At 39.2% G+C, this 27,805-nt stretch overlaps 1 protein-coding gene across 3 annotated transcripts in view; it reads left to right on the top strand.

Annotated features, from left to right (window-relative positions):
- Positions 1 to 27,805, top strand: part of LOC136866478 (uncharacterized aarF domain-containing protein kinase 2) — a 158,578-nt gene that overhangs the window by 125,316 nt on the left and 5,457 nt on the right. For 2 of the 3 annotated variants that reach the window (XR_010859553.2, XM_067143472.2), the window contains one exon: positions 225 to 419. The exons of the other annotated variant lie outside the window; for it this stretch is intronic. The gene's annotated coding sequence lies outside the window, so the exon portion shown is untranslated. Of the gene's footprint in view, positions 1 to 224; positions 420 to 27,805 lie in introns of those variants that run through there. 3 annotated transcript variants of the gene reach the window in all.

Below are 27,805 nucleotides of genomic sequence, written 5' to 3'. Positions count from 1 at the left end.
TTCCCGAAGGAATTTCACTCTAGAAGTTGTATTTATGAGAGTTTGCCGGATTGGTTCTCTGGTCTGTTTGTCAACAGAATCATATGCGGTAATAATAAATTGACTCGAGTGAGTTATGATGATTCTCTTCCCATAAGGCCTTCTTTAGCGTTGATGTTCCTAATCAGCATAACAGTTTGTAACCAAAATAAAAATGATTAATTCAAATATATATTATTTTTCAGATAATCGAGAGAACTGACACACCTGAATCTGAGATAAGCACAGCCTCGGGTCATTTCGAACGACCTGAGGAGAAGCCGTCTTCGGACGGAACCACAACCCTGCTAGTACAGCAGAAAGCCTTGCCAGCCACTATTACAGCAAATATTCAAAGATGTGTCTAGATTGTGATGTGTAATTTTGATATTGCTTTTTGAAGGAAAATATATATACATTAATTTGTAGAATGTTTGATTTTTCTTATCTGCTGTCAGATAGTTGATGCAGGGCAGTACAAATACTGGAACCTGCAGACGCCTTCTTGACCACAAATAGCATTGCCTGAAACTGAATGATGCATATTTATTAGCTGAAAAAAGTTATTTCCTATAATGCAAACAACAACTACAAAGAAGTCAGAGAGGGAAATCCGCCGTGTGTCAGAACGCTGCTTCCAAACTTTTTCTGTGCTGTACCAAATGTTTGAAGCAGTCAGTTGTCTTGTTTCACCCCTCTCTAACAGAAACATTTAACATTGCTTTATTATGCGGAGCCTGAAAGGGAAACGGATATTACACAGACAGTTTCACGTAAAATATCGATGTGGAAAGCACAGAGGAAAAGATGAACAAGTTAAAAAGTTGACGTCTACTGACTGAGATTTTCTCAATCCACACCATTGCTGATACAGAAGAAGGAGGCTATGCGTGGTATACCTTCCTTTGGTTTAGCAAATTGACTAAACATTGCTTACAATCAAGGTGTTTTTGTTATTTGCCTGGTTACTTTGAGAGTGCCCAGGCTCTCCTGAGACTTCACCAATGAGTACTATAGAAGCAGACGAAACCAAGAATGAATACGATAAAAGATTATTTCCTCAAAATATGAAATCCCATCTAATTAACCACTAAAGAAGGTTGCCAGTAATCACGATGAAGTTTATCTGATCTATTTTTAAACAGGCATTATTAATTTTGATCACTTTGTTGTAAATTACGGAAGTCTGATTCTGTGATGGAATGTTTGTTAAGGATGACTGCACTACAAACGAGTGATAATGGCGTGTGGCCTCCGGAAAGGCGTGGTGAACGTCTTTCGAGTTGACGCCCTATAGGTGACTTGCGCATCTGTGAGGATGGGGATGATATGAGTGACGGCTGAAAAAAGACCACGAAAATGTTGTGAGACGGGCAACAGACTATGGTATGATGGTAAACGGGGTGAAAAGCCTGGCTTAAGTTTTGCCAAGAGGAAAAATTGTTTTATCAGTTTTAATTTGTGTTGATGGGGTGGGGAGTAACTCTTGCGGATCACCGTAAGTACACTGTATAAATAAGGCAAGGTCTTCATTGCAGTAATCGCATTAATGAGGTCGTAAATGAAGGTTGCAGATCTCTTCATACATTTATGAGGGTATTTAGGGTTTGTGGTAAGGATGTAAAGTAGATGGCGTACAATTCATTGGAAAGACCCATTTAGAGTATGGGACCCTCACCTTGATTCGAGAACTGGGTAAGACCCAAAGGAAAGAAGCATGATTTGTTCTGGGTAATTTCCAGCTAAAGTGTTACGAAAATGTTGCAGACTTTCAGGTGGGAGTACTTGGGAGTAAGGAGATCCGTTGCTCGACTGATCGTAAGCGGTATTTTCTACTTTATTGAACCTCACAGGTTTCCACCCAATACATGGTTCAAATTTGGAATAGCCTAAGCCAATTACAGGATGCAAAAGAACAGTAATTTAGAATCTAGTAAAACGACATAAAATAAAAAACCAGCAAAACAAAATAAAATGGAAATAAAAGGTAATCAATCCCCATATGCACTGCCATATGGCCCATGATCAACCCTTATTAGTGATCCATAGGCCTTGGCATGCAGTGGGCATAAACAGACAAATAAACAGAATAAATGAACAAAACAAAATAATAATAATCAAGCAAAAGAAAACACGATTCTCCTAGGACATGCCATGAGGTCCATCGGATACTCCGGAAATGTGACCCCCAAGGTGAAGACCACCACAGTAGCCATCCTCAGTCCCTGCATGCCATGTCCAATGTCCTCCCTGGATATTCATATTGCCTTTTCAGAATATGCATTGTAAATAAAATGGAATTCAAAGACCTAATGAAGTTGAAATAAAATAAGGTCATTGTGAATGTCAATGACTTTCTTGTGCCTCCTGTCTAGTCACGCAAACCTTGCACATTTCATTCGTCGTACCAGCCTTCTACTCGACCCACTCTGGCTAGCTGAGTCAAGACATACGTTACATTACCAGTCGCTTATGTGTACCTCATTCTGCTCACATTGCAACTTTATCCTTGTACTACTTCTCCGTTCCTACTCATCATATTTAACCATGCTTAATCTAATTTAAATACCAAGCCATTCTCCACATTCAATTTTGCCATCACGTCCACCAAACCAAAATTTACCAACCCTGCCTATTTAATAAACACAATCACTCTGCATATACCACCATACTGTACCGTACCCAGGGGTGATAACCCTCTAGGACGATCCCTCCATTCCTGATTAAACATCCGACTAACTCAGGTTTGGGCAGAGAAGTGGGTTGGCTGTTGAAGGGCAAGTCTAAATGTCGAAGTTTATCACTTAACTATAAGTATATGACAGGAATAATGGAGGTTTAACTCGAATGAGAAACAATAATATGGGGTAGGATGAGTTTATTCCATAAAATAACTGAATCATACTATAACAAATGAAATTCAAATGGAAAAAATGACTACAAAATTATCACAAAGATTAAATTGAAAAAGCAATGGACAACAAAACGTTAAGTACGCAATCAATTAACTGCAAAATGAAAGTTCAAACACAACATTAAATACTTTTGAACTTCAAAAGTAACTTCACATGATTGTCCAATGTTCATGTTCATAGTCATATTCGTATGCTTATACGCATTTGATTCGTATGAAGTAACCCGATTTTAAGTATCACTATGATACGGATTTAAATTCAGGAGAGTTGCCGCAAAAATTAACATTAAATTATTTTTTTGCTAGTTGTTTTACGTCGCACCGACACAGATAGGTCTTACGGCGACGATAAACTAAATTTAAGACGCAATGGGACATGATATGAACTATGAAAAATACTAGTGGCATTTACTTACGCTATATTCACCATGATCACAATACAGGGTTATTAACCTAACATGTTACACGAAAATAACTTCTAAACCATTAAAGATATCAGCATTCTGTTTTCATATTCGTAAATGGTACGCAGGGTCTTGTAAAATAACGTGCTACTTAGTCTCATGGGGTGATTAACAACCGAGATATTGATACTAACTCCATATTTTTAAATGGAACGGCACAAATTTAGACAGCTGATTTAAAAGTTCATCTGCGTACAAGTTCAAATTTGTAAGTATTTTCAAAATCGGACAATTACTTTTTGAGATATAAATAAGAACAGCATACGCTGTTTTGCATGCCGCATCAGACGGCGTGAAATCAGGTAAAGACATATTGAGGCGCAAGCAGTTTCCTGGCCTTGATTTCAGCCACAGAACGGATACCAGGCATGTACTGTAAACATAATGTGATGTACTGTAACATACCCTGGGTGTGCAACGTTATTGTATGACTGGCGAACACACAACGGGGAAGGGAGATTAAAGTTGTTTTATTTTGACATGTAATAGGTTGCACTCAGTTGAGCGTTCTTTCTGATGGATGGGAATGGGAAGGATTTGGGAAGAAAGTCGGCCGTGGCCTATCACAAAGGTACCTATCCGGTATTTGCCTGGTGTTGAACATGGGACACCATGAAAATCCGTCTGGATGGGCGAGGCAGGACTCGAACCTACGCTCTCCCGAATGCACGCTACTACAGTCGCGCTGGAGCTCTGCGGAGATTAATGCGTGTAAAATAAAACAAATAATAGTGTTGCTGCCATCTCACTACGATCAGCTCTGAACGTTTGCTTTTCTAGAAGGAGCTCTTCCGGTGTTTTGTGTTATGTTTATTTCTCAACTCATAGTGTAGTATGAACTGTACACTAAAACCAGTGACAATTATAGCTTTCATTATGTTCCTTTCAAGGCAAAGTACTTATTTTATTCGTTTTAAACACATCAACCCTTTCGGTCCTGTCATGTGTTCGTCTGTCATACACACTTTGCAAACCCATCACATGTGTACGAGGTGCTTACATGCCTGGTACCCATTCTGTGGCTGAACTCACTCCCAGGAAACTGCTTGCGCCTCAATATGTCCTTGCCCGACTTCACACCGTCTGATGTGGCATGCAAAACAGCGCATGCTATTCTTACTTATATCTCAAAAAGTAATTGTCCTATTTCGAAAATACTTACATATTTGAACTTGTACGCAGATGAACTTTTAAATAACCTATATAAATTTGTGCCGTTCCGTTTAAAAATATGAAGTTAGTATCAATATCTCGGTTGTTAATCACCGCATGAGACTAAGTAGCACATTATTTTACAAGACCCTGCGTACCATTTACAAATATGAAAACAGAATGCTGATATCTTTAATGGTTTAGAAGTTATTTGCGTGTAACATGTTAGGTGAATAACCCTGTATAATTAAAATATCTCAAAAATCTACATTGGATTAGGAAAGGGAAGACTTATATGCTACACTGAATCGACGAGAAACGCGGTTCACCAAAAGGATCTAGTGAGCACTAGATTGACCACAAACATTCACTCAGCACTCGGGCTGTTCCCCAATAAACAACAAGACAACATATCAAAACAACATGAAATTGCACAAAACACCATCCTGTAAGAGAAAACAAACATTACACTTTAATAAACATGTGGAAAGCAATGGGCAACATTGTGTTCCTCTGCTGCATTTGCGCACCAGAGAGTGCATTCATCTGTCACATATTTCCTGCTGTGCTGTGGGCTGAAAAGAAATGTTAAAACTCGATACTGAACTGAGGGCTTGGTCACTGTTCAACAAGATTGTATTACGGAAATGACATCTCATTTCACACTGTCTATGTAAACACGGCTGATAAGTAAACCTGTAAGGCAAGCTCGTATTTCCTCATCTGCTCGGAAATTCACATACAATCGTACTTCTTGCTAGCATGCTATTATAATTCAACACACACATCAGATTCACTGGCCTGACATTAATTTCCCGTCAATTCTCGTTCTCAATAATCTCTCAGAATACAATTGCAGCGCTATTCTCACTGCACATCATTCTTATCACATCATTAGGCATGCAATCGGCCTGTATAATCAACTTCATAAATCAGCATGCATTAAATTCTCTTGTATTTCTTACAATCTCATCAGCCTTTCTCATTATAAATCCAGGTTCGATTCCCACTCAAATCATTGTACGAAACAGTTTCCAATCCACATTGGAAGAATCCTTTTCTAGTCAAAGTTGCAATACAGCTCCATGCGTGTCACAGCTCCTGAAATAACATGCGTCATGCAACCTAACTATTACTAACTTTTCTAAATGGGAAAGAAAATTGAATTTACTCTCAACGCAGCAAGTGTTTAACTCGGAAAGTGGATGATCTTGTCAATCTAATCCTCCTATCTCTAACATACAAGAATATCGGAATAACCCTAAGCTACGTAACATGCATAATGACACAAAAACAAAATAAATCCTAACAACTCCCTCAATATCCCATCTAACTAATCGTAAAGTAAAAGAAAAATGGAGAAATCGTGCATTCCCCTCCTATCCATATTTACAGCATCACAAATGTAAAATAAACACATGCCGTCTGGCAAAAATTACATTAAAGGAAATCCCTACACTCATCTTCACTAGTATGATTCATAATTCATATAAAATGCCATTTAATTTTTAAAAACATGCGTCTTATCTTTGACAACTCCCTGGACGTCAGCAGCGGCTCTCACATCCCCACACCGGTATTATTCTGCTCCATTTTCACCTCAAATTTAACACATGGAAACAATCTTCTTTCTTCTAAGGGCAGTGCCATCTTCTTAATGAAAGTTCCTGTACACTGCAACACAGAAGACTTCAGGTAAATACCTCTTCACCGCTTGATATGCACATGCCGAATAAACCCTTGTCGGCTGTGAATTAAGCCAACATTCATCTGACAGAACAAACACACGTAAAATTCAGAACATAAATGTTTAGGGTTTAACACAGTTAGTTAGAGCGGCTCGCGGTTCGGTACGATTGTCCTTCACGATATACGACCGACCCGAAAATACAATGCAGCTGAGCGTCTCTTCTTCACTCACCAGTCTGCGGCTGATATTACCGTCTATTACTTTAGAGTAAAATGTTGCATCATAATGTAATCGGCAATTTATCACTGTACCAGTTTACTTAATAAACTTCACAACTAAATGCACTGTTTTTTGGTCAAAAAAGACCATACACTGTTATATGTCTACCCACGTGGCAACATTCGCGCACAAATATAAGAGCAGTATAGAACAACGTTCACTCCACGGCAACTCACACAATCAGAATGACTCTCCCAATGATTGGGATGCTTACGAAGCTTAGCTAACGTCATTGTAGCTATGGGATTCCCGTATGTTCAAATGATCAACCAATCAGCGTGCTTGTTACTCACAGTGACTTTTATATTAATTAAAATTTACATAAAACACACTCCTGATGACTTAAAAATGACTCAGGTTATTTCTATAGTGTATTCCTTATTATTTTTCACTTTCAGACCTGTGGAAATCCATCAATTAACAGAACTGATTCCTCTATATCGGTGTATTCTTCATGCAGGTATCCATGTTGGTCAACCTGAGATTTTAATTCCGCGCGGTCCAGACTTCATATTGGCCACACCCTCGCTTCCTAATTGGCTGAATGCTCCTCTTGGCCAACGTATTCTACACGTGCCGAGGTATGCTAACTTCTGGTAATGCTGAACCTTTCCCACTGTCATAGGGAAGCATTGCGCAATATTCAGCGACTTTATGTCTCCATGGACTTCCGGTCTCAACTATCCTGCAATCTACTACTTTTACAATGCCTAACTGAAATTTATCTCAATATAATTGTTTAATATGGCAAATATATATCTGATTGTCTTTTATGGGCCATCAGGATACGGCTCAATATGTCAACTGCCAATCTCATATTCTACCACTTCGCCATCTCCACACTTAAAATACATTTTACCATTAACTTCACTATACAGACACATACCTCCATATGCCATCAACTCCATCTCTTACTCATACATTTCAATTACATCATCAACAATAAATAAACACACTTCATTACCTACCAAAAACTCCATCCAACTCCACAATCATTCACTTACACTTAACACTCCAAATCAATTCCAAATTACCTTACTACATACCACTTACAACTTACTCCATTATTTCACTATACCTACTATACCAACACATACCACCATCACCATCAAATTCACTATACAGACACCTACCTCCAACTCCACCTCATAACACTCGTTACGCCATTACGTATTCCACCACTTCTCCATCTCCACACTTAAATTCTGCCATTATGTATACCATACACTTCCAAACGCATTTTACCATGAACTTCACTTCCAACACATACTTCATTACCTACCCAAAAACTCCCTCCAACTCCACAATCATTCACTTACACTTCATATTCACTATACAGACACCTACCTCCAACTCCACCTCATAAACACACCTCCAAGACCCACTTCACCAATACAAATAACATAAGGACACCACTCTCTTCCTTATATAATCACCATGTCCTTGACAACCATACCCTTCCTTACTTACTTACTTACTTACTAACTTTATTAGAGTTTTTGCTTCTTGTTACAATACTCTCATCATTTTTATTAATTCCCCACAGGTCCCTTAAGCTCCTACTCTTCCCTCTGCTCATACCCATTTCGAGCCTCTGCCAGGTTGCCTCAGACCTTGCCTTTTCACCCCACGCTTCCATTACTTCACTGCATTCACTTCTCTGCCTTCCCTCTTCTCTGGCTGTGCCGCTAGCTAGATCCCTAGACCTTCCTGTTCTCACTCCATTGTCTACAGCACTTTCCTTTTCACTGTTTATGTTCACACTTTCACTATGCTCCTCTCCCTGCCTTTCTTCGTTCAGCTTCCTGTTTCCCTTTGTATTTTGCTTGTCACCTTGTCCGTCTTCTCCTTCATTACGTTTTATAGCTTGCTCTTTTTCCACTCTTTTCCCCATGGAATTTTCCTTACCGCCTTTCCCGACTTCTCCAATATTACTGTCTGTAACTTGCCCATCTTCCCCACTAATCACTATACTTCTCTCCGTTACCTCCTCTTGTTTCATCTTTTCTTCTATATCCATCAATTTAGTCACATGCCAAGTTGTGCTCCAGCTGCCATTTGTCACTACTAGTTCCTGTCTCCTGATAACTGTTCTCAATCCTTGGTGTCTAGCTCATATCAAATGTTTCTTGAAAAATTTTGCATTCCTGATCCCTTCACTTCCCATGTCCCACTTAATCCATATTTTTTCCCTCTGTATGTTGCCCACATTTCCAATCACAATATCGGTCATCAACTCGGAAATCAGTTGAACTTTAATAGGCCTGTTACCTCTAACTTTCCCTATTCTCTGCACATCGTCTATGTCAACTTTGCTAAAATTTTCTCCATTAATGCTGCAACTTCTTTGGCATTGTTCCTCACTTGGGATGTTGTGACATCTGCCCTTTCTCAGAACCATTTCTTCATTTTGTCAAACTCGCTCGTTTGCTGTTGAATCATATTTTTGAGTTGCTCGAAAGGGCACACTTCTTCAACCACCTCTTTTACTACCCTTCTGATTATTTCCACGTTTTCCCAACTCATGTTTCCACTTGAAGTCGGACCGGGGTTCAGTTCAACTCCCCCAATCCATAGCATTGCTATAATTACCGCCGCTGTCAGCATCATCTCTCCTTTCATTCCCATTTCCATTGTACACCCTCCTGGTTTCACTTATTTCTTCTTTCTTCCCTGCCATCTTCCTATTATCGCCCTGTATTGCTCCACACTGATCATTGTCTATAACTCTTCACTTCTTTCCTGCACTCCGCTCCTGCGCTCCCCTCTCGCTCTACCGAGACCCTCCACTCAACGGTATTTTCTATTTGCCAGTGGAGAGATGGCGTGGAATGACATTAGTAGACGTATAAGTTTGAATGTAGTTTTTAAAATTACGAAAGATCACAATATAAAGATGAAGTTGAAATTCAAGAGGACAAATGTTCCTTAAAAAAAATAGGAATTGGAATTATTTATCAAGGATAATGTTCGATGAATTTCCAACTTAATAGAAATCATTCGAAAATACTCGATAAACAATTGATAGGGAATCTGTCACCTGGCGACAGCGCTAAATGGAGATCAATGGTGTTTGAGTGAGTAATAGGAGTAGTTGTCTGATATTAATGTAGAACTGAAGTTCACATAACTCTCATTGTTACAGTACTTACTGAGCGAGTTGGCTAAGCGCAAGCTTTCATTTGGGAGATGTTGGGTTCGAATCTCACCGTCGGCAGCCCTGAAGTTGGTTTCCTGTGGTTTATAATTTTCACACCAGGCAACTGCTGGGGCTGTACCCTAATTAACATCACGGTAGCCACTTCCCAATCCTAGCACTTTCCTTTTCTTTCGTCGCCCAATACCTTTGAAATGTTGGTACGACAGTAAACCATTAACAAACAAAGTATTGTTATTTACGCGGCCAGCGGTCAAGCCGATTCAAACTAGGGCTGATGACGACACTTGGGTAATTGAGTATCCGGGTACTACAAACGAAAATACCCGGGTACTCGTTGCATTGGGTGCTAATAGCTGAAAAGCCAGGTACCTGCTTACCCGATACCCCTAGTATCAGTCGTACCCGATGAGAAGTTGCTTGCTTGTATTCTCGACATCTTTATTCCCCTTCCCCTTGTGAAATTGCCTCTCTGCTCCACCACCTCACTGTCGTTCTTAGCAGTGTAAAGAATTACCGACTGAGTAACTGCTGTCGTCTGTGATTTCATGTGTTCGATGCGAGTAAGTAAGATGCGAGATAAAATTAACTGTCATAGTGCAAGGAACTCTGGTAGGGGTATTGTCTGTCTTGTGACCAACCTTCGACACAATTGAACTTTTCCATTAGCTTCAAATGAAAGGAAACATAAAATGACAAAAGCAAGTTGGTAGTGGAAATTAGCGAAGAAAATCGATCACAACACAGTCAAATTTGCAGTATGTGGTGATGAATTGTCATAGGGTGGATCAGCGTCTAATATAGGTAAGCATTTTCAATCATAAATCCAACAGATGATAGATAAGTGTCGAACAAATTGTCTCATGTTCACAGTCAAGCCTGCGAATTTAGCAATATGTTAAATGATAAAGACGAACTTTGTCTTGCAGCCTGGAGAATTGTCATTTTGGGACATCCGACCTTCAACATCACGGCAATGTACCTGACCCCATCAAAGAAAGGCCGTTTTGAAGGATCACCAACTCTAAAGCGGTTAACTTTACACCAGGAAACCATTTCACGAACTGTAGCGTGTATGATTATGAAATGTAAAATGTCTTTATCTGTTGCAAATAGTGAGGGTTTTGTCCTATTTATGGAGATCGTAGAGACTGGGTATAAGGTGCCAAATCCGCATGCAGTTTGAGCCCACCTTGAATTACTCGTAGGTTACGACCAGGGGAGCTAAAGTGGAAACTGTACTTCTGTACTCAAAGTACCTAGGTAAATGAAGTGAAATGGCATATGGCTTTTAGTGCCGAGAGTGTCCGAGGACATGTTCAGCTCGCCAGGTGCAGGTCTTTTGATTTGACACCCGTAGGCGACCTGCACATCATGATGAGGATGAAATGATGATGAAGACAACACCTACACCCAGCCCCCGTGCTAGTGAAATTAACCAATGATACTTAAAATTCCCGACCCTACCGGGAATCGAACCCGGGACCCCTGTGACCAAAGGCCAGCACGCTAACCACTTTGCCATGGAGCCGGACAAGTACCTAGTTGTTAATATACGGAAAGATCTACATTGGGGTAATCACATATATTTGATTGCAAATAAAGGGTACAGATCTCTGCACATGGTTGTGAGGGTATTTAGGGGTTGTAGCAAGGATGTAAAGGTGAGGACATATAAGTCTCTGGTAAGACCCCAACTAGAGTATGGTTCCAGTGTATGGGACCCTCACCAGGATTACTTGATTCAAGAACTGGAAAAAATCCAAAGAAAAATAGCTTGATTTGTTCTGGGTGATTTCCGACAAAAGAGTAGCGTTACAAAAATGTTGCAAAGTTTGGACTGGGAAGACTTGGGAGAAAAGAGACAAGCTGCTCAACTAAGTGGTATGAGATATAGATGTTGATTCCCATAGGGAATCTGAAATATTTGTTCTGAATGAGTAAATTTATAATACCAATTATACCAACCAGGAATGAGTTAGCTGGAAAATTTATAATGTCCAATAACGGACCATTTATATTGATATTATAAGTGGTATGTTCCGAGCTGTCAGTCGAGAGATGGCATGGAATGACATCAGTAGACGAATAAGTTTGAGTGGTGTCTTTAAAAATAAAAAGTTCACAATATGAAGATAAAATTTGAATGCAGAAGGACAAATTGGGGCAAATATTTGTTTATAGGAAGGGAAGTTAGGGATTGGAATAACCAAGGGAGATGTTCAATAAATTTCCAATTTCTCCGCAATCATTTAAGAAAAGGCTAGGAAAACAACAGATAGGGAATTTGCCACCTGGGCGATTGCCCTAAATGCAGATCAGTAGTGATTGATAAGACAGGTAGTGATTGATAAGTGGCATTTCAGAGTCGGAAGAAAACTAAATGTGATGGCCTATGATATCGAAAGCTCATAAAATTGATCAACAATAAGATTACATTGACCATTGTTTGTTGTAATACTTTGTCTCTTATGCTGCCGCTCATTTCCGATAGATGGGACTACTGCTGCATACCAAGTGTAACAGCCTGCCTGAATAGTGGCGGTAAATAGCTGGGGAGTTAGATAACTTTCTTCTTTAGCAAATGTACGGGCACATCAGCTAGTTGGATATAAATATATAAACGAACTTAAAATACACTACAGCATTAATAGATTTTTCCACTTTATGCTTCTTTATCAGACAAGAATAAAAAGTAAGGAAACAAATGAAATAGAAGTACTTACCTGATTTTTATTTATTTCTATAATTTCAACACGTTTCTGCTTCAGAGGTTTGCTGCGGTACTCGTTTGGTAAATCACAATCATATTTACATAGTTGTCACGAACAGGTGGGGGAAATTTTCTAAGAACAACGTCTGTGATATGTGCTTGATCTCATTTGCGGCACTGAAACGTCTCTTCGAACTTTGGAGCAGTAAAGAACTTGAGCGTTTGGACAAGGTTACATTTACCTATATTAATATATTATTTTTAAGAAGACACATTTCCGTAGCGAAGCTATCTTGAGCCCTTACTAAGCACGTTAGTGGACTGTCCCATAACATAAGACGAAAGCTCTTCCAAAGATCCACAAGTTCTCTTCCCCTCTGCAACCCTGACTAAATATCCGCTGAACATAGTCAATGCAGATAGCTCCACAAAAATACACAAAAGGTCAGCGACAATTTAAATGAGCATGCGTTGTATGGCGTAGCCGATATCAAAACCAATCATGTTAATCAATTTCAATACATCTCCAGGTATAACAGCAGAGGTAGAAATGTCGTCAGCTGCTCTCCACCTAATGGTGTCCATTATATCTGAACATCTGAGATTCTGCGTTAGAGGAATCAGAGGGATCACTCATTCCACATTTCAAACTCTCTAATGCACACAAACACGACCTAGCGTCCATAACATCATTCGTAAATGAATAACAGTTGGAGGGCATTACTGGAAAGATTTCTACTGCGAGTATAATGATATCCAATTGAAAGTACTTTATATGCCTTGCAGCTGAGTGTTTTGGGATATTAAGAGCTTCATGTGTTTCTTGACTGAATTTGTTTTATTTCTGACCAGATGCAAGGTGAGATAGTTGTCTCAATAATAAAATACTCACCAGGGTGCGTGGCTGTGAGCTTGCATCCGGGAGATAGTGGGTTCGAATTCCACTGTTGGCAGCCCTGTAGATAGTTTTTCGTGGTTTCCCATTTTCACACCAAGCAAATGCTGGGGATGTACCTTAATTAAGGCCACGGCTGCTTCCTTCCAACTCCTAGGCCTTTCCTATCCCATCGTTGCCATAAGACCTATCTGTGTCCGTGTGACGTAAAGCCACTAGCAAAAAATAAATACTCTGTCTCGATTATTCGAAATCATTTATATGGAGTTCATGTCATTTTTAAGATTATTCAGATTTAAAATAGTGTGTATTATTCTGTGTCATTTGGCAAACTTAGAATGTCCTGGGACAGATTAAATAAATAATCGGATTACTTGTAACAATTACTTTTCAGTAATTTTTACTTGTACTTTTTACTTTCCAAAAAATGTAATTTTTACTCGTAATTTTCTCTTTGAAATAAAATTGTCACAGTTACATTTCAGTAATCATTACATTCCAGTAATTGATGTACATTGCATCGAGAATTTGGCAACTTTTAAGCCCCAGCACTCACAAGGTGTCGTGCCAAGGGTATAGTGCCCAGGACATGACGGGCACTCATTCTTTTATTCACGGCTTGTTTCTAATTACTGGTTGAATTTTAGATAATTGTATACTACGTGGTCGATAACAAGTAGCTTAATATGACAATAGTGCAAACTCCTGCGAGAAACTGGCTACACCACTTCTACGTCTCATCAAATGGTTCGAGGGGCTAAACTACACTTGCTACTGCTGTCAGTGTCTCATTTGTACCAAACACAGTAGAGACAATACACGACACTTCCGGATTTTGCCTTGTTAAAATGGTAGACAAGTCGCAAGTGGCGCTCCTAGTGGCTTGACCTGAAAATTTGCGCTAAATTCAAATATCAATGGAAATGTATATACGGAAATGGATAAATAAATTACGTCTAGTGTTATTAAGTCATTAACTTCAAAGTTGCTAAAGCAATTCTAGATAAATGAATGAAGAATTATTTAACAGGTTATTATTTAAAAACTGAAAATAGATATATAATCAAGATGTGAAATGGACTGCTGTGAAAAGGCTTGATCTTTCATTTATGCATTACTTTTTTTAGCTTTGGAATTCCTGCCCGAAAGTTCACGGCTAGATTTTTCTTTTTTTCTCATTTAAAAGCATTGCATCATCATATTAAAACACTTGACAACAAAAATATCGGCACATTCCTTACATACATGATTCAGTGAATTTACATTTAAGAGCCGGACAATTTTCCTTTTCACTTGAAGCCTACCAACAGAATGAAAATCTATAAATTTAGCCTCAAAAACAATCAAACTTTCCCTATAAGCAATACTTGCCGTAATGCCATTACATTAGGGTGTCCAGCTCCAGGGCTAAATGGTTAGCGTGCTGGCCTTTGGACACAGGGGTCTGGGTTCGATTCCCGGCAGGGTCGGGAATTTTAACCATCAATGGTTAATTTACCTGGCCTGGGGGCTGGGTGTATGTGTTGTCTTCATCATAATTTCACCCTCATCACGACGCGCAGGTCGTCTCAAAAGACTTGCACCTGGCGAGCTGAACCCATCCAGGGATCTCCCGGCACTAAAAGCCATACGCCATTTCATTTCATTAGTGTAAAACTAATTTGCATCATCATATTGTTTCAACAAAATATGTACATTTCTTTAATCATCTATATTTTCTTCAGTGCTTGACAACATATTACGGCATTCCAAATGGGGTAACTTGGAACACAACCAGCCACACTCGATGCTTATGTATTTTCCTGAATTAAATCAAACCCACAGATCACACCTACAACAACACATCGGTATTGAAGGTTATAGTCCATCTTCGTAGTAAGCGTCTTTCTGGACGACCGGAGGTGTGGCCTGGCCTCGTGTGCGAGGAACTATGGGAGCGTTCGCGCTGGTGGTGGGGGAAGAACTTGAACCTTTCCTCCAGCTGACACAGTCGAGTTCAGGCAGCGGACGTAGCCCTGGGAACTGACTGAAATAGTGTGGAAAGCTTAGGCGCGATACGTTCCCGGGTCGGGGTGGTCATTATGCAATGGCTCATCGGTGTACATACATCACACTAACTCAAAAGTGTAGGAATTACTTAATATGATAAACTAGTGAAAATAAAATAGTACCGTACATTGTACAAATCGAGTCTTATATTTCGATTGTCTGCCTTAAAACCTTGTCCATTAACTACACATGCCTTTGAGCATAACATTCTAAAATTTCATTTCTATTCCAGTACGGAAATACTTCGTAACTTTCGTCGTAAATGTTGATGACGTCAAGAAATCAGAGGGTCATGCCTAAAAGAATTCATATCGGATGATGCTTTCGACACAACGTGAAATAAATCTCAGTGTATAGTAAAAGTGGAGGTCAATATTTTGGCACTCTTTAGCCTTTAATTTATTCTTATACATTCTTACGAATATGAAATCTGTTATATAAACTTGAAAGGTTTGAACCATATGGTAGAAAATCAATTGAACATAAGACAGTAACTTGCAACTGGTAATACTGCGAATAAAGGAAGTTCGTTTGAAACTGTACTGTACTGTACTGTATACCAAGGAAAGGCGTATCGGTACGCGCTATCAGTTCATCAATCGCCTAACGAATAGGAGGAAGTTGTTTCCACTGACAGCCTGGAGATATAATCTACTTAACGTGATTTCTAGTGAAATACGTATAAAAGAGATTAATTAATGCAAATTTGTCGGGAAAATGCAGAAAAGAAGCATTAGTAAAAATACTTCAGCTACTTTCATAATAACATTAACAATGTCTACTTTTCTTGTCCATCAGAAGAAATATAATAATATATAATACTCTTGAATAACCTGCTATTGTTATGACTGAGAGAACAGGTCTCCTACAGCAACAGCAGCAACAAAAACAACAACGAAATGCTCTGGAACAATAGACAATATAAATCTGTCTCAAAAAAACAGAGCAAAAATATTATCGGACTTCTTACGTGTTCTATGATCACGTTTGTTTAATATTCGGAGTTCAGGGATCTTATTTACAAATTATTCAGAATAATCTTCACTCTCGTCTGAATCAGTGTCATCTGAAGCTTCACCGAGGTTGATGTCGGACTGGTCTAATTCTAATTCCTTATGCATGGTGTTGTCACGCTCCCAGTATTCCTGCTCAGTGTCTTTTACGTGGTGGCAACATTTTTTCCGTTTGTCTTGCGAATACTGTCGAATACTGTGCAAGCAATATTTTTTTTTGTTTTTTTTTTTTGTTTTGCTATTTGCTTTACGTCGCACCGACACAGATATGTCTTACGGCGACGATGGGACAGGGAAGGACTAGGAATTGGAAGGAAGCGGCCGTGGCCTTAATTAAGGTACAGCCCCGGCATTTGCCTGGTGTGAAAATGGGAAACCACGGAAAACCATCTTCAGGGCTGCCGACAGTGGGGCTCGAACCCACGATCTCCCGATTACTGGATACTGGCCGCACTTAAGCGACTGCAGCTATCGAGCTCGGTACAAGCAATATCCGCAAAGAGCTTCCTTTTTGTCGAGTGTGTCTGCTGTCAAGTCACGAGTGATCTATAAGACAGAGAAATATTTCGTACAGAATAAGCATTTTTATTTATATTGGGAATAGGAGCGCCTCATTTATGAACAGTGAAGGCATTAGAGATACTATGGCACACATTTTATGCTAAAAAACTAATTATGCTGTATTACTATTAATTGAGATATATTCTTTTTTTTTTGCTAGGGGCTTTACGTCGCACCGACACAGATAGGTCTTATGGCGACGATGGGATAGGAAAGGCCTAGGAGTTGGAAGGAAGCGGCCGTGGCCTTAATTAAGGTACAGCCCCAGCATTTGCCTGGTGTGAAAATGGGAAACCACGGAAAACCATCTTCAGGGCTGCCGATAGTAGGATTCGAACCTACTATCTCCCGGATGCAAGCCCACAGCCACGCGCCTCTACGCGCACGGCCAACTCGCCCGGTGAGATATATTCTTATCACGGACCTCTCCTTTGATATCTCCCCAAACCGACTCAGTGTGATTGAGATCTGGATGATATGTTTCATATGTTCACTCATGGTATAAACACTTTCACGTGCCTAGCCTCGCAGTGGTCTCCCAGATTTAGAAGAGGACCTAGAAGCCATGCTCGTCACGTAACAACACGCGCCGCTTGAGAGACGTTTTCACTTCAAAGCTAGCCTGGCGACTGGACCTGCTGTAGGAGTGGGGGGACGATAGCTCCCACCACTGCATGCGCAACCATTTCTCGCGCAGGACGCTTTCAACCAAAACGGACTATAATTGCTGCACTATACAATAAAATATGTGTATTATATTTTAAGCCAGTTAAAATATGAGTTAGGCATGTCAGAAGATTATGAAGTACTATAAAAATTTCTTTGTCACTGGAAGAATATATATGCAAACACAATATTACTTACATTTTCTTGCCACGAGGGATACGGAAGAAAGACCACACATTCTTCTCTACTTCATAGTTACTGCAGCGAAACACAGCACATACAGTACCTTTCCCCTCATGTTGGAAGGAGATATCAAGGAATGACACACACTACTAATTTTTAATTATGTCAACTCACTGAAAACGCATAAATAACATCAAAAACTTCACACACAAATACACGTGCTCTTATGACAGAATCAGTAGTTCTCAGGACAATCCGCTAGAGAGAGCTCTAATAGCTGTCCCTCGATATCTCACTGAGTGTCGCGTATTGTCTCCACTGTATTTGTTTGTACTTCAGATTGTTTTATGCTTGTCATGTATGACTATTTTGGAAATGGCAGAAAGAGGAGTTATTTGTGCTATGTATGGGTGTTTTAATTACAAAAGACAAGGTGATCGCAAATCATTTTGCAAATTTCCTAACAACAAAGTGCTGTAAGTATAGGCCTACCTGTTAATGTTTACGAGCCTGTATTTTTTTCTATTTATCTGAACATGCTTTCTTTAAAACATTGTTATTATTAAACCTTTGCATTTAATCGATTTTTAGGTGTACTGGTACTCAGTGGGCTGTGAAGAGCAGAAGGGCAGATTTAGATGAAATTCTGATGACCAAAAGAAAATGCAGACCATTATGTCATGGGCTGGGCATGTAGCAAGCTTCCCCATGCTGAGTCGGAGTGTCGCGATGTATTGTCATCTTATGATAATGATTATAGTATGGGAAATTTGCACATAGAAATGAAGTACGATAATTCTAAAATGATGTTTCGAAATATTGGCAGGGGAAAGTTAGGTGCTTTTTTTTATTTAATACAATTTTGCTTTACGTCGCACCGACACAGATAGGTCGTATGGTGACAGTGAAATTAGAAAGGCCTAGGAGTGGAAAGGAACCAGTTGTGCCCTTAATTAAGGTACAGCCCCAGCATTTGCCTGGTGTGAAAAACTATCTTCAGCGCTGCCGACAGTAGGGTTCGAAGCCACCATCTCCCGGATGCAAGGTCACAGCCGCACGCCCCTAACCGCACAGCCAACTCGCCCGATTAGGTGCTAAAATATCAGGAACATTTGCAGATAGTTTTTGTCAGTCTTTGTTAGAAAGCACACATGGAATTAGAAGAAAATTAACTGACAGATTTTTGTCATTAAATGAATGTAGTGAAGGCATATGTAACAGCTGTAGAAAATTACTGACTAACAAGTTTTTCAAGGTCCTTATAAAGGCACATGTGAATAGAACCAATGATTCAACACAGAAAAATCTTGCCAGTAAAAATATCAAGTTGAAAAATATATTGCTTGTGTGATTTGCTCTTGAGACTGTAGGCGCTAGTCGTAACATGACGATCGAATGTTTTAATTTGATAATACATTTGTTTTATTCTTATCACTGGTTCTTTCAGATCAACATCCACCGTTTTTCTCCCCTATATTATGTTACAGGAACAACGCAAATATCTTAAAATCTGTATTTCGTTGGTTTCGAAGTTGAAATGTGCAGTGTTTTAATAACGCGTTGTGTTAGTGTTCCCCTCAAGCCGCTAGATAGCAGCACGTCCGGCTGTTGCTGCTGCTCTGCGTTTTAAATTAGTCGAGTTTCCACCATTATCATATTTAGCTATTTGTTGATAGGAACAGAACAAGAATCAACGTGTGATGGCGAAGGGTTTAAGGAATTTCCGTTCTCCTATTTAAATAAATATTTTGAATTAGACTTGGCTCTGAAAATAATTACCGTACAATATGACTGTGGCGTGAGCTTTGCTTGGGAACAATCATTTTGAAAGTTTGTTTAGTCTCACTTAGTGACGATAGCCACTTAATGCTAAAAAATAAATATTATGGAGTAATATCTTGTTTCCTTGTAAACTTCGGTATCATACCAGCCCCATGTGAAAAACAAGTCAATGATTTCCTAATGACTCACGTTCTGTGAAATAATTGTAATTTTACTAATTATTTGTTAAAAAGGTAATTGCAACTGAGTAAAATATTTATCAGGTAACTGTAATTCAGCCCTTACTTTTATTTTATACTTTTCCCATCATTGGATATTTGTAGTGAGGGTCATGGTGTCTTTTCATTTCAACGCCTTTGTCTTGCGGGTTGTCTCTTTCAAATCGTTTTGTTGGGTAGATTATCAAGCCGCTGTTTCGGCTTCTATCGATAGCTGTTTTATCCATACTTACCACAGGCACAGAGGCTTAGTAGAGTAACTATTTATTGATGATGGCGTGATACAAGCATAGCTGTGTATCAGACGCACATCGCGACAGGCCGCCGCTGTATCAGGCCCTTCTTACGAGTACGGTACATCCTTTTTTCATCCGGTATATCATCATGACCTTCTGCATCCCATTGGTAGTGTTGGTTGCTGCATTACTGCTGTACCGCTTTTCACAAGAGTTTAATCCTGATGTAAACAAATAGGCGGAGCACCTTGTCTATGCACGTGGACATGGACGTAGTTGATTGGAGAAGCAACTGTCGCACTCACTCGACTGTTTGTGAGCTCGAAGAAAAGTAGTACGTCGCATTAATTTTATTTTATTTTAGTTTATTACATTTAGAGAGTTTGGAAGAGTACATAATCAAATTAAAATATGGTTGTTATATATAACAGTAGATATATGGTCAAATACGGTAGAGACAATACGCAACACTCTGCGAGAATTCGAGGGACAGCGATTAGAGCTCTGTCTAGCGCAGTGACTTGAGAGTTACTGATTCTGTCATAAGAGCATGTGTATTTGTTTGTGAAGTTTTTGGGGTTATTTATGCGTTTGCATTAAGTTGACATAAGGTAAATAGTAGCGTGTGTCATTCCTTTATATCTCCTGTCAATATGAGTGGAAAGATATGTGCTGCATTTGGCTGCAATAACAATGAAGTGCAGAAGGATTCGCGATCTTTCTTCCATTTCTCTTGTGACAAGAAAATGTAAATGCTGTGTTTGCATATATTTTCTTCCAGTTACAAAGATATTTTTATAGAAGGCCTACTTCCTAAACTTCTGACCTGCGCGACCCATATTTTAACTGGCTTAAAATATAATAAGCTTATTTGATTGTATTAGTGTAGCAGTTAACCTTCAGTACCGATGTGATATTGTAGGTGTGATCTGTGGGTTTTGATTTAATTCAGGAAAATGCATATGCATATATACGTGTGGCTGGCTGTGCTCCAAGTTACCCCATTTGGAATGCCATAATGCGTTGTCAAGCACTGAAGAAAATATGGGTGATTTAAGAAATGTGATGATGATGCAAATTTGCTTTACCCTAATGTAATGGCAGGGGCTGCCTGGCCGAGGTGGTAAAGGCGTGCTCGGTTCGCCCGGAAGGACGTGGGTTCGAATCCCCGTCGGGAAGTTGTAAAAAATTTAAGAAACGAGATTTCCACTTCCGGAGGTGCATATGGCCATGAGGTTCACTCAGCCTGCACCAAAAATTAGTACCAGGTTAATTCCTGGGGGCAAAGGTGGCCGGGCGTAGAGCTAACCGCTCCACCCCATGACGTGCCGAGGTTACGGATGGTGGAAGCTTTTACCTTCCACCCCTCCAAGAGCCTTCATGGTCTGTACGGAGATGACTTTGCTTTGCTTTGCTAATGTAATGGCAAGTATTGCTTATAGGGAAATTTTAAATTTAAAGTAATAAACTTCATGGTTGGGTTCCGTATTGAGTTAAGACTTAAAAAATGAATACAAGATTTATTGCTCCACCTTCTCAATACTTAAAATCATTTAACGTTTATCAAAACATTACAATATGATAGTGTCAGGTACTAGTTTCGGTCCGGTTTTTGGACCATCATCAGCGTAGTCGAAATTACAAGCAAATTACATAATCTAAAAATGAAGTAATATGTATGAATGTTTTTGCGGCTAAATTTATGGATTTTCTTTCTGTTAGTAGGCTTCAAGTTAAAAGGAAAATTGTCCAGCTCTTAAATGTAAATTCATTGAATCATGTGTGTAAGGAATGTGCCGATATTTTTATTGACAATTGTCCTAATGTGATGTACAATGCTTTTAAATGAGAAAAAAGAAAGAAAAATCTAGCCATGAAAGTTCAGGCAGGTATGCTAAAGCTAAAAAAGTAATGCAGCAGTCCATTTCACATCTTGATTATATGTCTAATTTCAGTCTTTAAATAATAACCTGTTAAATAATTCTTCATTAATGTACCCAGAATTTCTTTATCAACTTTGGTTAATATTTTAGCAACACTTTCTATCTAGACGTAATTTATTTATCCATTTCCGTATATACATTTCCATTGATATTTGAATTTAGCGCGAATTTTCAGGTCACGCCACTAGGAGCGCCACTTACGAATTGTCTCCCATTTTAAACAAGGCTAAATCCGGAAGTATCGCGTATTGTCTCTACTGTATTTGATATGGTTTTGTTTTAATAAAATAGTGATTAAATAACGAGAAATGAAGGCACAAGGCGTGGTGTAATACAGGAAGTATTCTTGTGGTGAGGGAAAGTCCCAAGCTTTACAGGGTGGAGATAAGGTGTTGCATTTTGCAGCACCAGTTGGTGTCGGTATTCATAGTGAGAAAAATGGAGCAAGTGGTAGGACCATCGCGTGTAGTGAGGCACAAAAGAGGAAAACCGCTCAGAAGTGACCATAGGCAGTGCATCGTGAATGTGTTCAATAAACTAAGTGAACAGAATCCAGGTTTAGTCCAGCAGTGGCGCGTGGATAAAACATCTGGGGGTTCACTGCTATGGAAAATAACGTGTTCAAATTATTATTGTTACTTGATGTTTACTTAGATGTAAAATAGTGACAATGCTTGATTAGAAACATGACTTTGCTTTGCAGAGACATAGCTACAACTCGAAGAAGTTACCAAAACCAGTGAAGAATGAATGCAATTACTTGAAGCTGATCCAGTTTCCCCTTAGTTTAAAGACGTTGCTTACGTAGGAATAACTTCTTCAAGGACGTGTTAGGCAGACTACTGTTATTTATGTGTTGACATATTTTGCTGTTTACTTTTCATATAACACGTATTACTAATGAAAAGGTTCATTTAATTACATAAACTTAGGCTACATACACCTATTGATGCTATACAAACCTAGTTAGCAAAATATTCTGGTTCATTGTGGTTAATTACATCAGCATGGCAAAATCGCCAAATTAAAATCCCTTCAAAACCTACCACGTACGGCAAATTTTAACCGCGCACCCTAACAATGCTTCGGCTAATTTCGGAACTGCTCGATGCAACTCGTGTCTATCGCTGGTCCAGTTGCCAGTGATTCCTGGGCTATGTTTTCTCTGCTTCTCATAACCCCTCGCCTTGCACACCCTCCTTACGTCTCACGGCCCCGTGCCTTGAGTCCTGAAATTCAACCTCTTCGCTGGTTCCGGAGAGCAACCGAGTGGTGATGTCAAAAATACCGCTACGCACGCTGATATACAGAGTAAATTTAAGGAATAGGCTCTGATAAACCACTTTACCTAGACTTAACTATTCCTAGGGAGTTCACTGAACATATAGAACGCGTCGCCACTGGTTTAGTCGTTTATTCAGAAGTTCAGGTCTTCGCACTGTTGTCGTATGTGATGCGCAGCCCTGTACATCCCTGTACATCGGTACTACAAGCTCAGCAAATCACAACTCTTTCTTAGGCGGAGGCGTGGACATACCATGTTTATATCAGGATTAAACTCTCGTGAAAAGACATATAACCTAACCGCATATGTGTCATTAAAACATATTTGAAACGCATGTAGAGAAATGAGTTATCTTCGCTAAAAATTTATACATGTGATTAACCTTTCTGAAATTTAACTAAACGCGAGAAAATATGAACTATCCTCTGAAATCAGTGATGTACTCTGCCATATCTTGAGGTGTATCACAATCTTACTTAATTTCAGTAGCCTATATAACATTAAACTTAAGAGATTGTTTACTTAAGCCGTTATTTTTAGCGAGTTAACAATTGCTATCGGCCACGTTATTTACGCATTTATTACGAAAACTTGTTATCCTCTTTCATTTCAAATTTTCTTTAGAGAACAGCAGTCGTTGGGTATTACTAATCGACTCCAACATCGCCTTCGGATGTCAACGAGAGAACTTGCTATTGGACATAGCGAGGAAACGATACCGAAGATAATCAGTTGCATGCAACATAATCGTTGCGGTGCATAAATATCGGTAACGGAAAAAAACGCGTAATAACGGATGCGACAGTGATAGGGCTCTCGCTGTAACTGAAGGATAATACACGGTTTAATATAGGAATTTTGAAGAGACAGCACAACATTGTCGGTATAACGAGGTTCTCGTTATATGCCATACTCGCTATATCGGACTTGTTCTGTACCACCTTCTAGGTTGGCTCTTATACCTAAAGGATCCAGGTTAACTGACATTTTTACTATCCAAAATTGATATACTCCCTTTATTTTGGATAACTGGGTTCTAGCGGAGATAGAAACAGGAAGTTGTGCTTTGTAATTTGCTATCTCCTGTTTAATTAATTCATTTTTTCCAGTATGAACCTTAAACTTTCATCCCATTTATTGAGTTCTTATTATGTAACAGCATAATATCAAGTAATTCTGTTGTAACTTACCTGAAATTTAGTACTCTGAGTTATAAGGGCTGTAAATAGAGTAGTGGCAATATTGATAGAATGCAATACTTCATGGACTAACAAGTACAATTGCATTACATTACTATTACCTTTTGCCAAATGTCAGGAAGCCGTTGAGGACCGTTGGCAAGGCATTCTCTGTTGATGACAGCGAAGGAGCGCCCTATTGTATGAAGTACAGATGCCATGTCAGTAAATCGGTGGCCTCGGAGAAGTTCCTTCAACTTCAGAAACAGGTCGAATTCACAAGGACTCATGTCTGATGAGTAGGGAGGATGTTCCAAGATCTCCCAATGCCACCGTTGCATGAAGAGCTTGACATTGTTTTGCGACATGACAATATGCATTGTCATGCAACGTGGTAGGGTGATCATCTTGCAATAAACGCGGACATTTGCGCCGCATGGCCAGACACAGATGTCGCTCCAGAAATTGGGAATAGTAGTCACAGTCGACGGTTTGTCCCTCGGGCACAGCATACATAAAAATAACATCCTCGTACACATATGCCACAATCAGCCTAAGTTTCACCCGACTGGGTTCCTGTCAGAATTCCTATAGACTTGGGTGATGCTATTCATTCGATTGAGCTTTAATTCAGGCTCGTAGGCTCGTGCCCACGTCTCGTCAAAAGCGGTAATATGCTACAGAAATGCGTCTTCTTCTTTGCGTTGTCTGTCCAGGTAGATACCGGTGCCATTTCTGTACATGGATTAGTTAATGTGAAGCCCAGGGGATGCAATTTTCCTCATGTTAAGACCTTTTGTCAGTATGTGCCACACCGTTCGATGACTGAGACCAACCTCTACGGATAATTCCTGAATGATCCATCAATGGTTACAGAAACGAGACCACTCACGATGTCAATCTGATGTTGAGGAATGAACGGCCGACCTGTGCAGTGCAAATCCGCAGTCTCATACTGACCCGCATGAAATGCCTTGACCCATTGTGCAACCATCCTATACAGTAATGCATTCTCGACACAGGTTTCATGTAATCCTTGATAACATTCTGATGCATTTTTGCCAAAGGCAACCTTTATTTTAATCCACAAATGTCAATTTCATATTTATATGGACCACAGTCACACCAAGAATATGAAATAAAACGTTCTTTGGAATTTGAATAAATAAATTCCATAAATCTCTGTGCAAATTTATTTATTTAACCTACCTAAATCTCTGAAGATTTCATTCACAAATGACAGTTTTCATTCATGCCTATGCAGATCCTATTTTCCAGTGTGACCTACGATATCTAATTGCATGTTATCAGGAAAATAACCATTTGGATTTCAGTAACTTAGGTGTTTTATTTGTTCCTATGAAATATTAATTTTCCCTACTTTATTTAAACCTATTTGATGTACCCATCATTGACAGGACAATCACTTTGAATGTGCTTGATTGAAGTTTTGTCAAATACTTGTGTTGTTCTTGAGATTCTGATTCCCTGTCATTAGCTTGTCATGACATACTCACTATGTAACTCTCTCTAGCCCATTGAGTTTTCATTATTTCTTTTCTTTTTTTTTTTTTTTTTTTTTTTGTTGTTGACATAATTGCTCCTCTTGATATGGCGTCTTCCTTCAAGCATAAGATCTAAGTAACAGGTTAATATTGAAGAAGTGCCTTTAAAAGCCTTTAAAACAGTGCCTGGATGATCTCCGTAGAGTTATTGGCTCTTGGGCTAAAACTTTCTCAAAACTGCCTTTGATATTTTTCTCATTTTTTTCACTTAAATGGAGAAAGGTATAAAACAGAATAATTTGTAAATATTATTCGTGATAAATTTTGTTGTAACCTATTTTCTTGTAAAAAATAAATCCCATGGTGTTACAGCCCTGGTGGGCTTTGGCCTACCAAGCGACTGCTGCTTACCCAAAGGCCTGCAGATTATGAGATTATGCATGGTTAGTGCGACAAATCCTCTCAGCTGTTATTCTTGATTTTCTAGACCAGAGTTGCCATCTCACTATGAGATAGTTCCTCAATTGTAATCATATTCCCTGAGTTGACCTCGAACCAACCCTCACATCCCTGATCTGGCCAAGAATCGAACCCGGGACCTGTGTGAGAGAGGCAGGCATGCTACCGCTGGACTGCAGGGCTGGCCATATTTTCCTGTAAAACCAACCGTAAAAGGGATACATAATTTTCTTTTGTTTAAGGCCCCCCTGTGATGCCCCCTCCTGACGATTTTTTTTTTTTTTATTGAACAGTTTATAGCTTAGATCTTACTCATGCTTATCCTGAAATTAAATACTAAGTTTCATGAAAATCCACTGGTCTGTTTTCCCTTGATGCTGTAATAGAGAAATGGGCAAACCAACAAACAAAAATTAAACTGAACCCTTCATAAGCCATTATTTAACCTATCTGGTATAAAACCAAGTATCGGGTTAATATTTACAAAATACATACAGAAAGAAGATTTTTTATATTATTTATATGTTTACATTATATTTAGACACACATAGATGAGATAAAGGTAGTATTATTTCAACTTGTACATACAGGTTGTGTGTCCTTATTGTCATCCTCTTCAATTTCTTATTACCTGCTGCTATTTTTATGGAATTTGGAAGTATTGCTTCAAGTGATAAAATTGATAAAATTTTAAACAAAATATGAGATGTGGCTGTTAATAAATGGGACTCTCTTCTGCCTTCTACGGGTGTAGAGGGAGAGGGGATTGGGAGAGAAAGTTGTTGATCTTGAAGCTACAGGAACGCAGTACAGATGTTTTTTTCTTGCTTTCTTCATTAATTTGCTTTTGAGTTCGGTTTGAAGTGAACATTGTCTCATCTGGTTGTTGGAAATCATGCCTAGTTTAAAGATCAAGCAGCGTGTGAATTTGAAATTCCTTGAGAAAATGAAATAAAAGAAACCACAAAAAACCCACCCACAGTCTCCTCAATGAAGGAAGTGTACGGGAATTCTATGTCATATACAAAAGATTATGAGTGGTACAAAAGGCTTAATGTGGAGGTGGAAGACAATGATCATCTGGGTTGTCAGTCACATAAAAAAAATTATGAAAATTCTCAAAAAATTAATGAAATTGCATGTGCAGATTGATGACCAAGTATAAGGATGATAGCAAATATAGTGTACACCGGTAAAGAAACTGTGAGAGATTTTTTTTTACATGACACTGACATGGATAGGTCTTATGGCGATGATGGGATAGGAAAGGTCTAGGTGTCAGAAGGAAGCAGCCATGGCAATTAATTTGCCTAGTGTGAAAATGGGAAAACACGGAAAACCATCTTCAGGGCTGCCGACAGTGGGGTTCGAACCCACTATCTCCCAGATGCAGGCTCACAGCTGTGTACATCTAACCGCACGGCTAACTCATCCAGTCTATAAGA

This window comes from Anabrus simplex, chromosome 3 (assembly GCF_040414725.1).
Source record: "Anabrus simplex isolate iqAnaSimp1 chromosome 3, ASM4041472v1, whole genome shotgun sequence".
Taxonomy (NCBI): Eukaryota; Metazoa; Arthropoda; class Insecta; order Orthoptera; family Tettigoniidae; genus Anabrus; species Anabrus simplex.
This window is presented reverse-complemented; position numbering and strand designations above follow the sequence as displayed.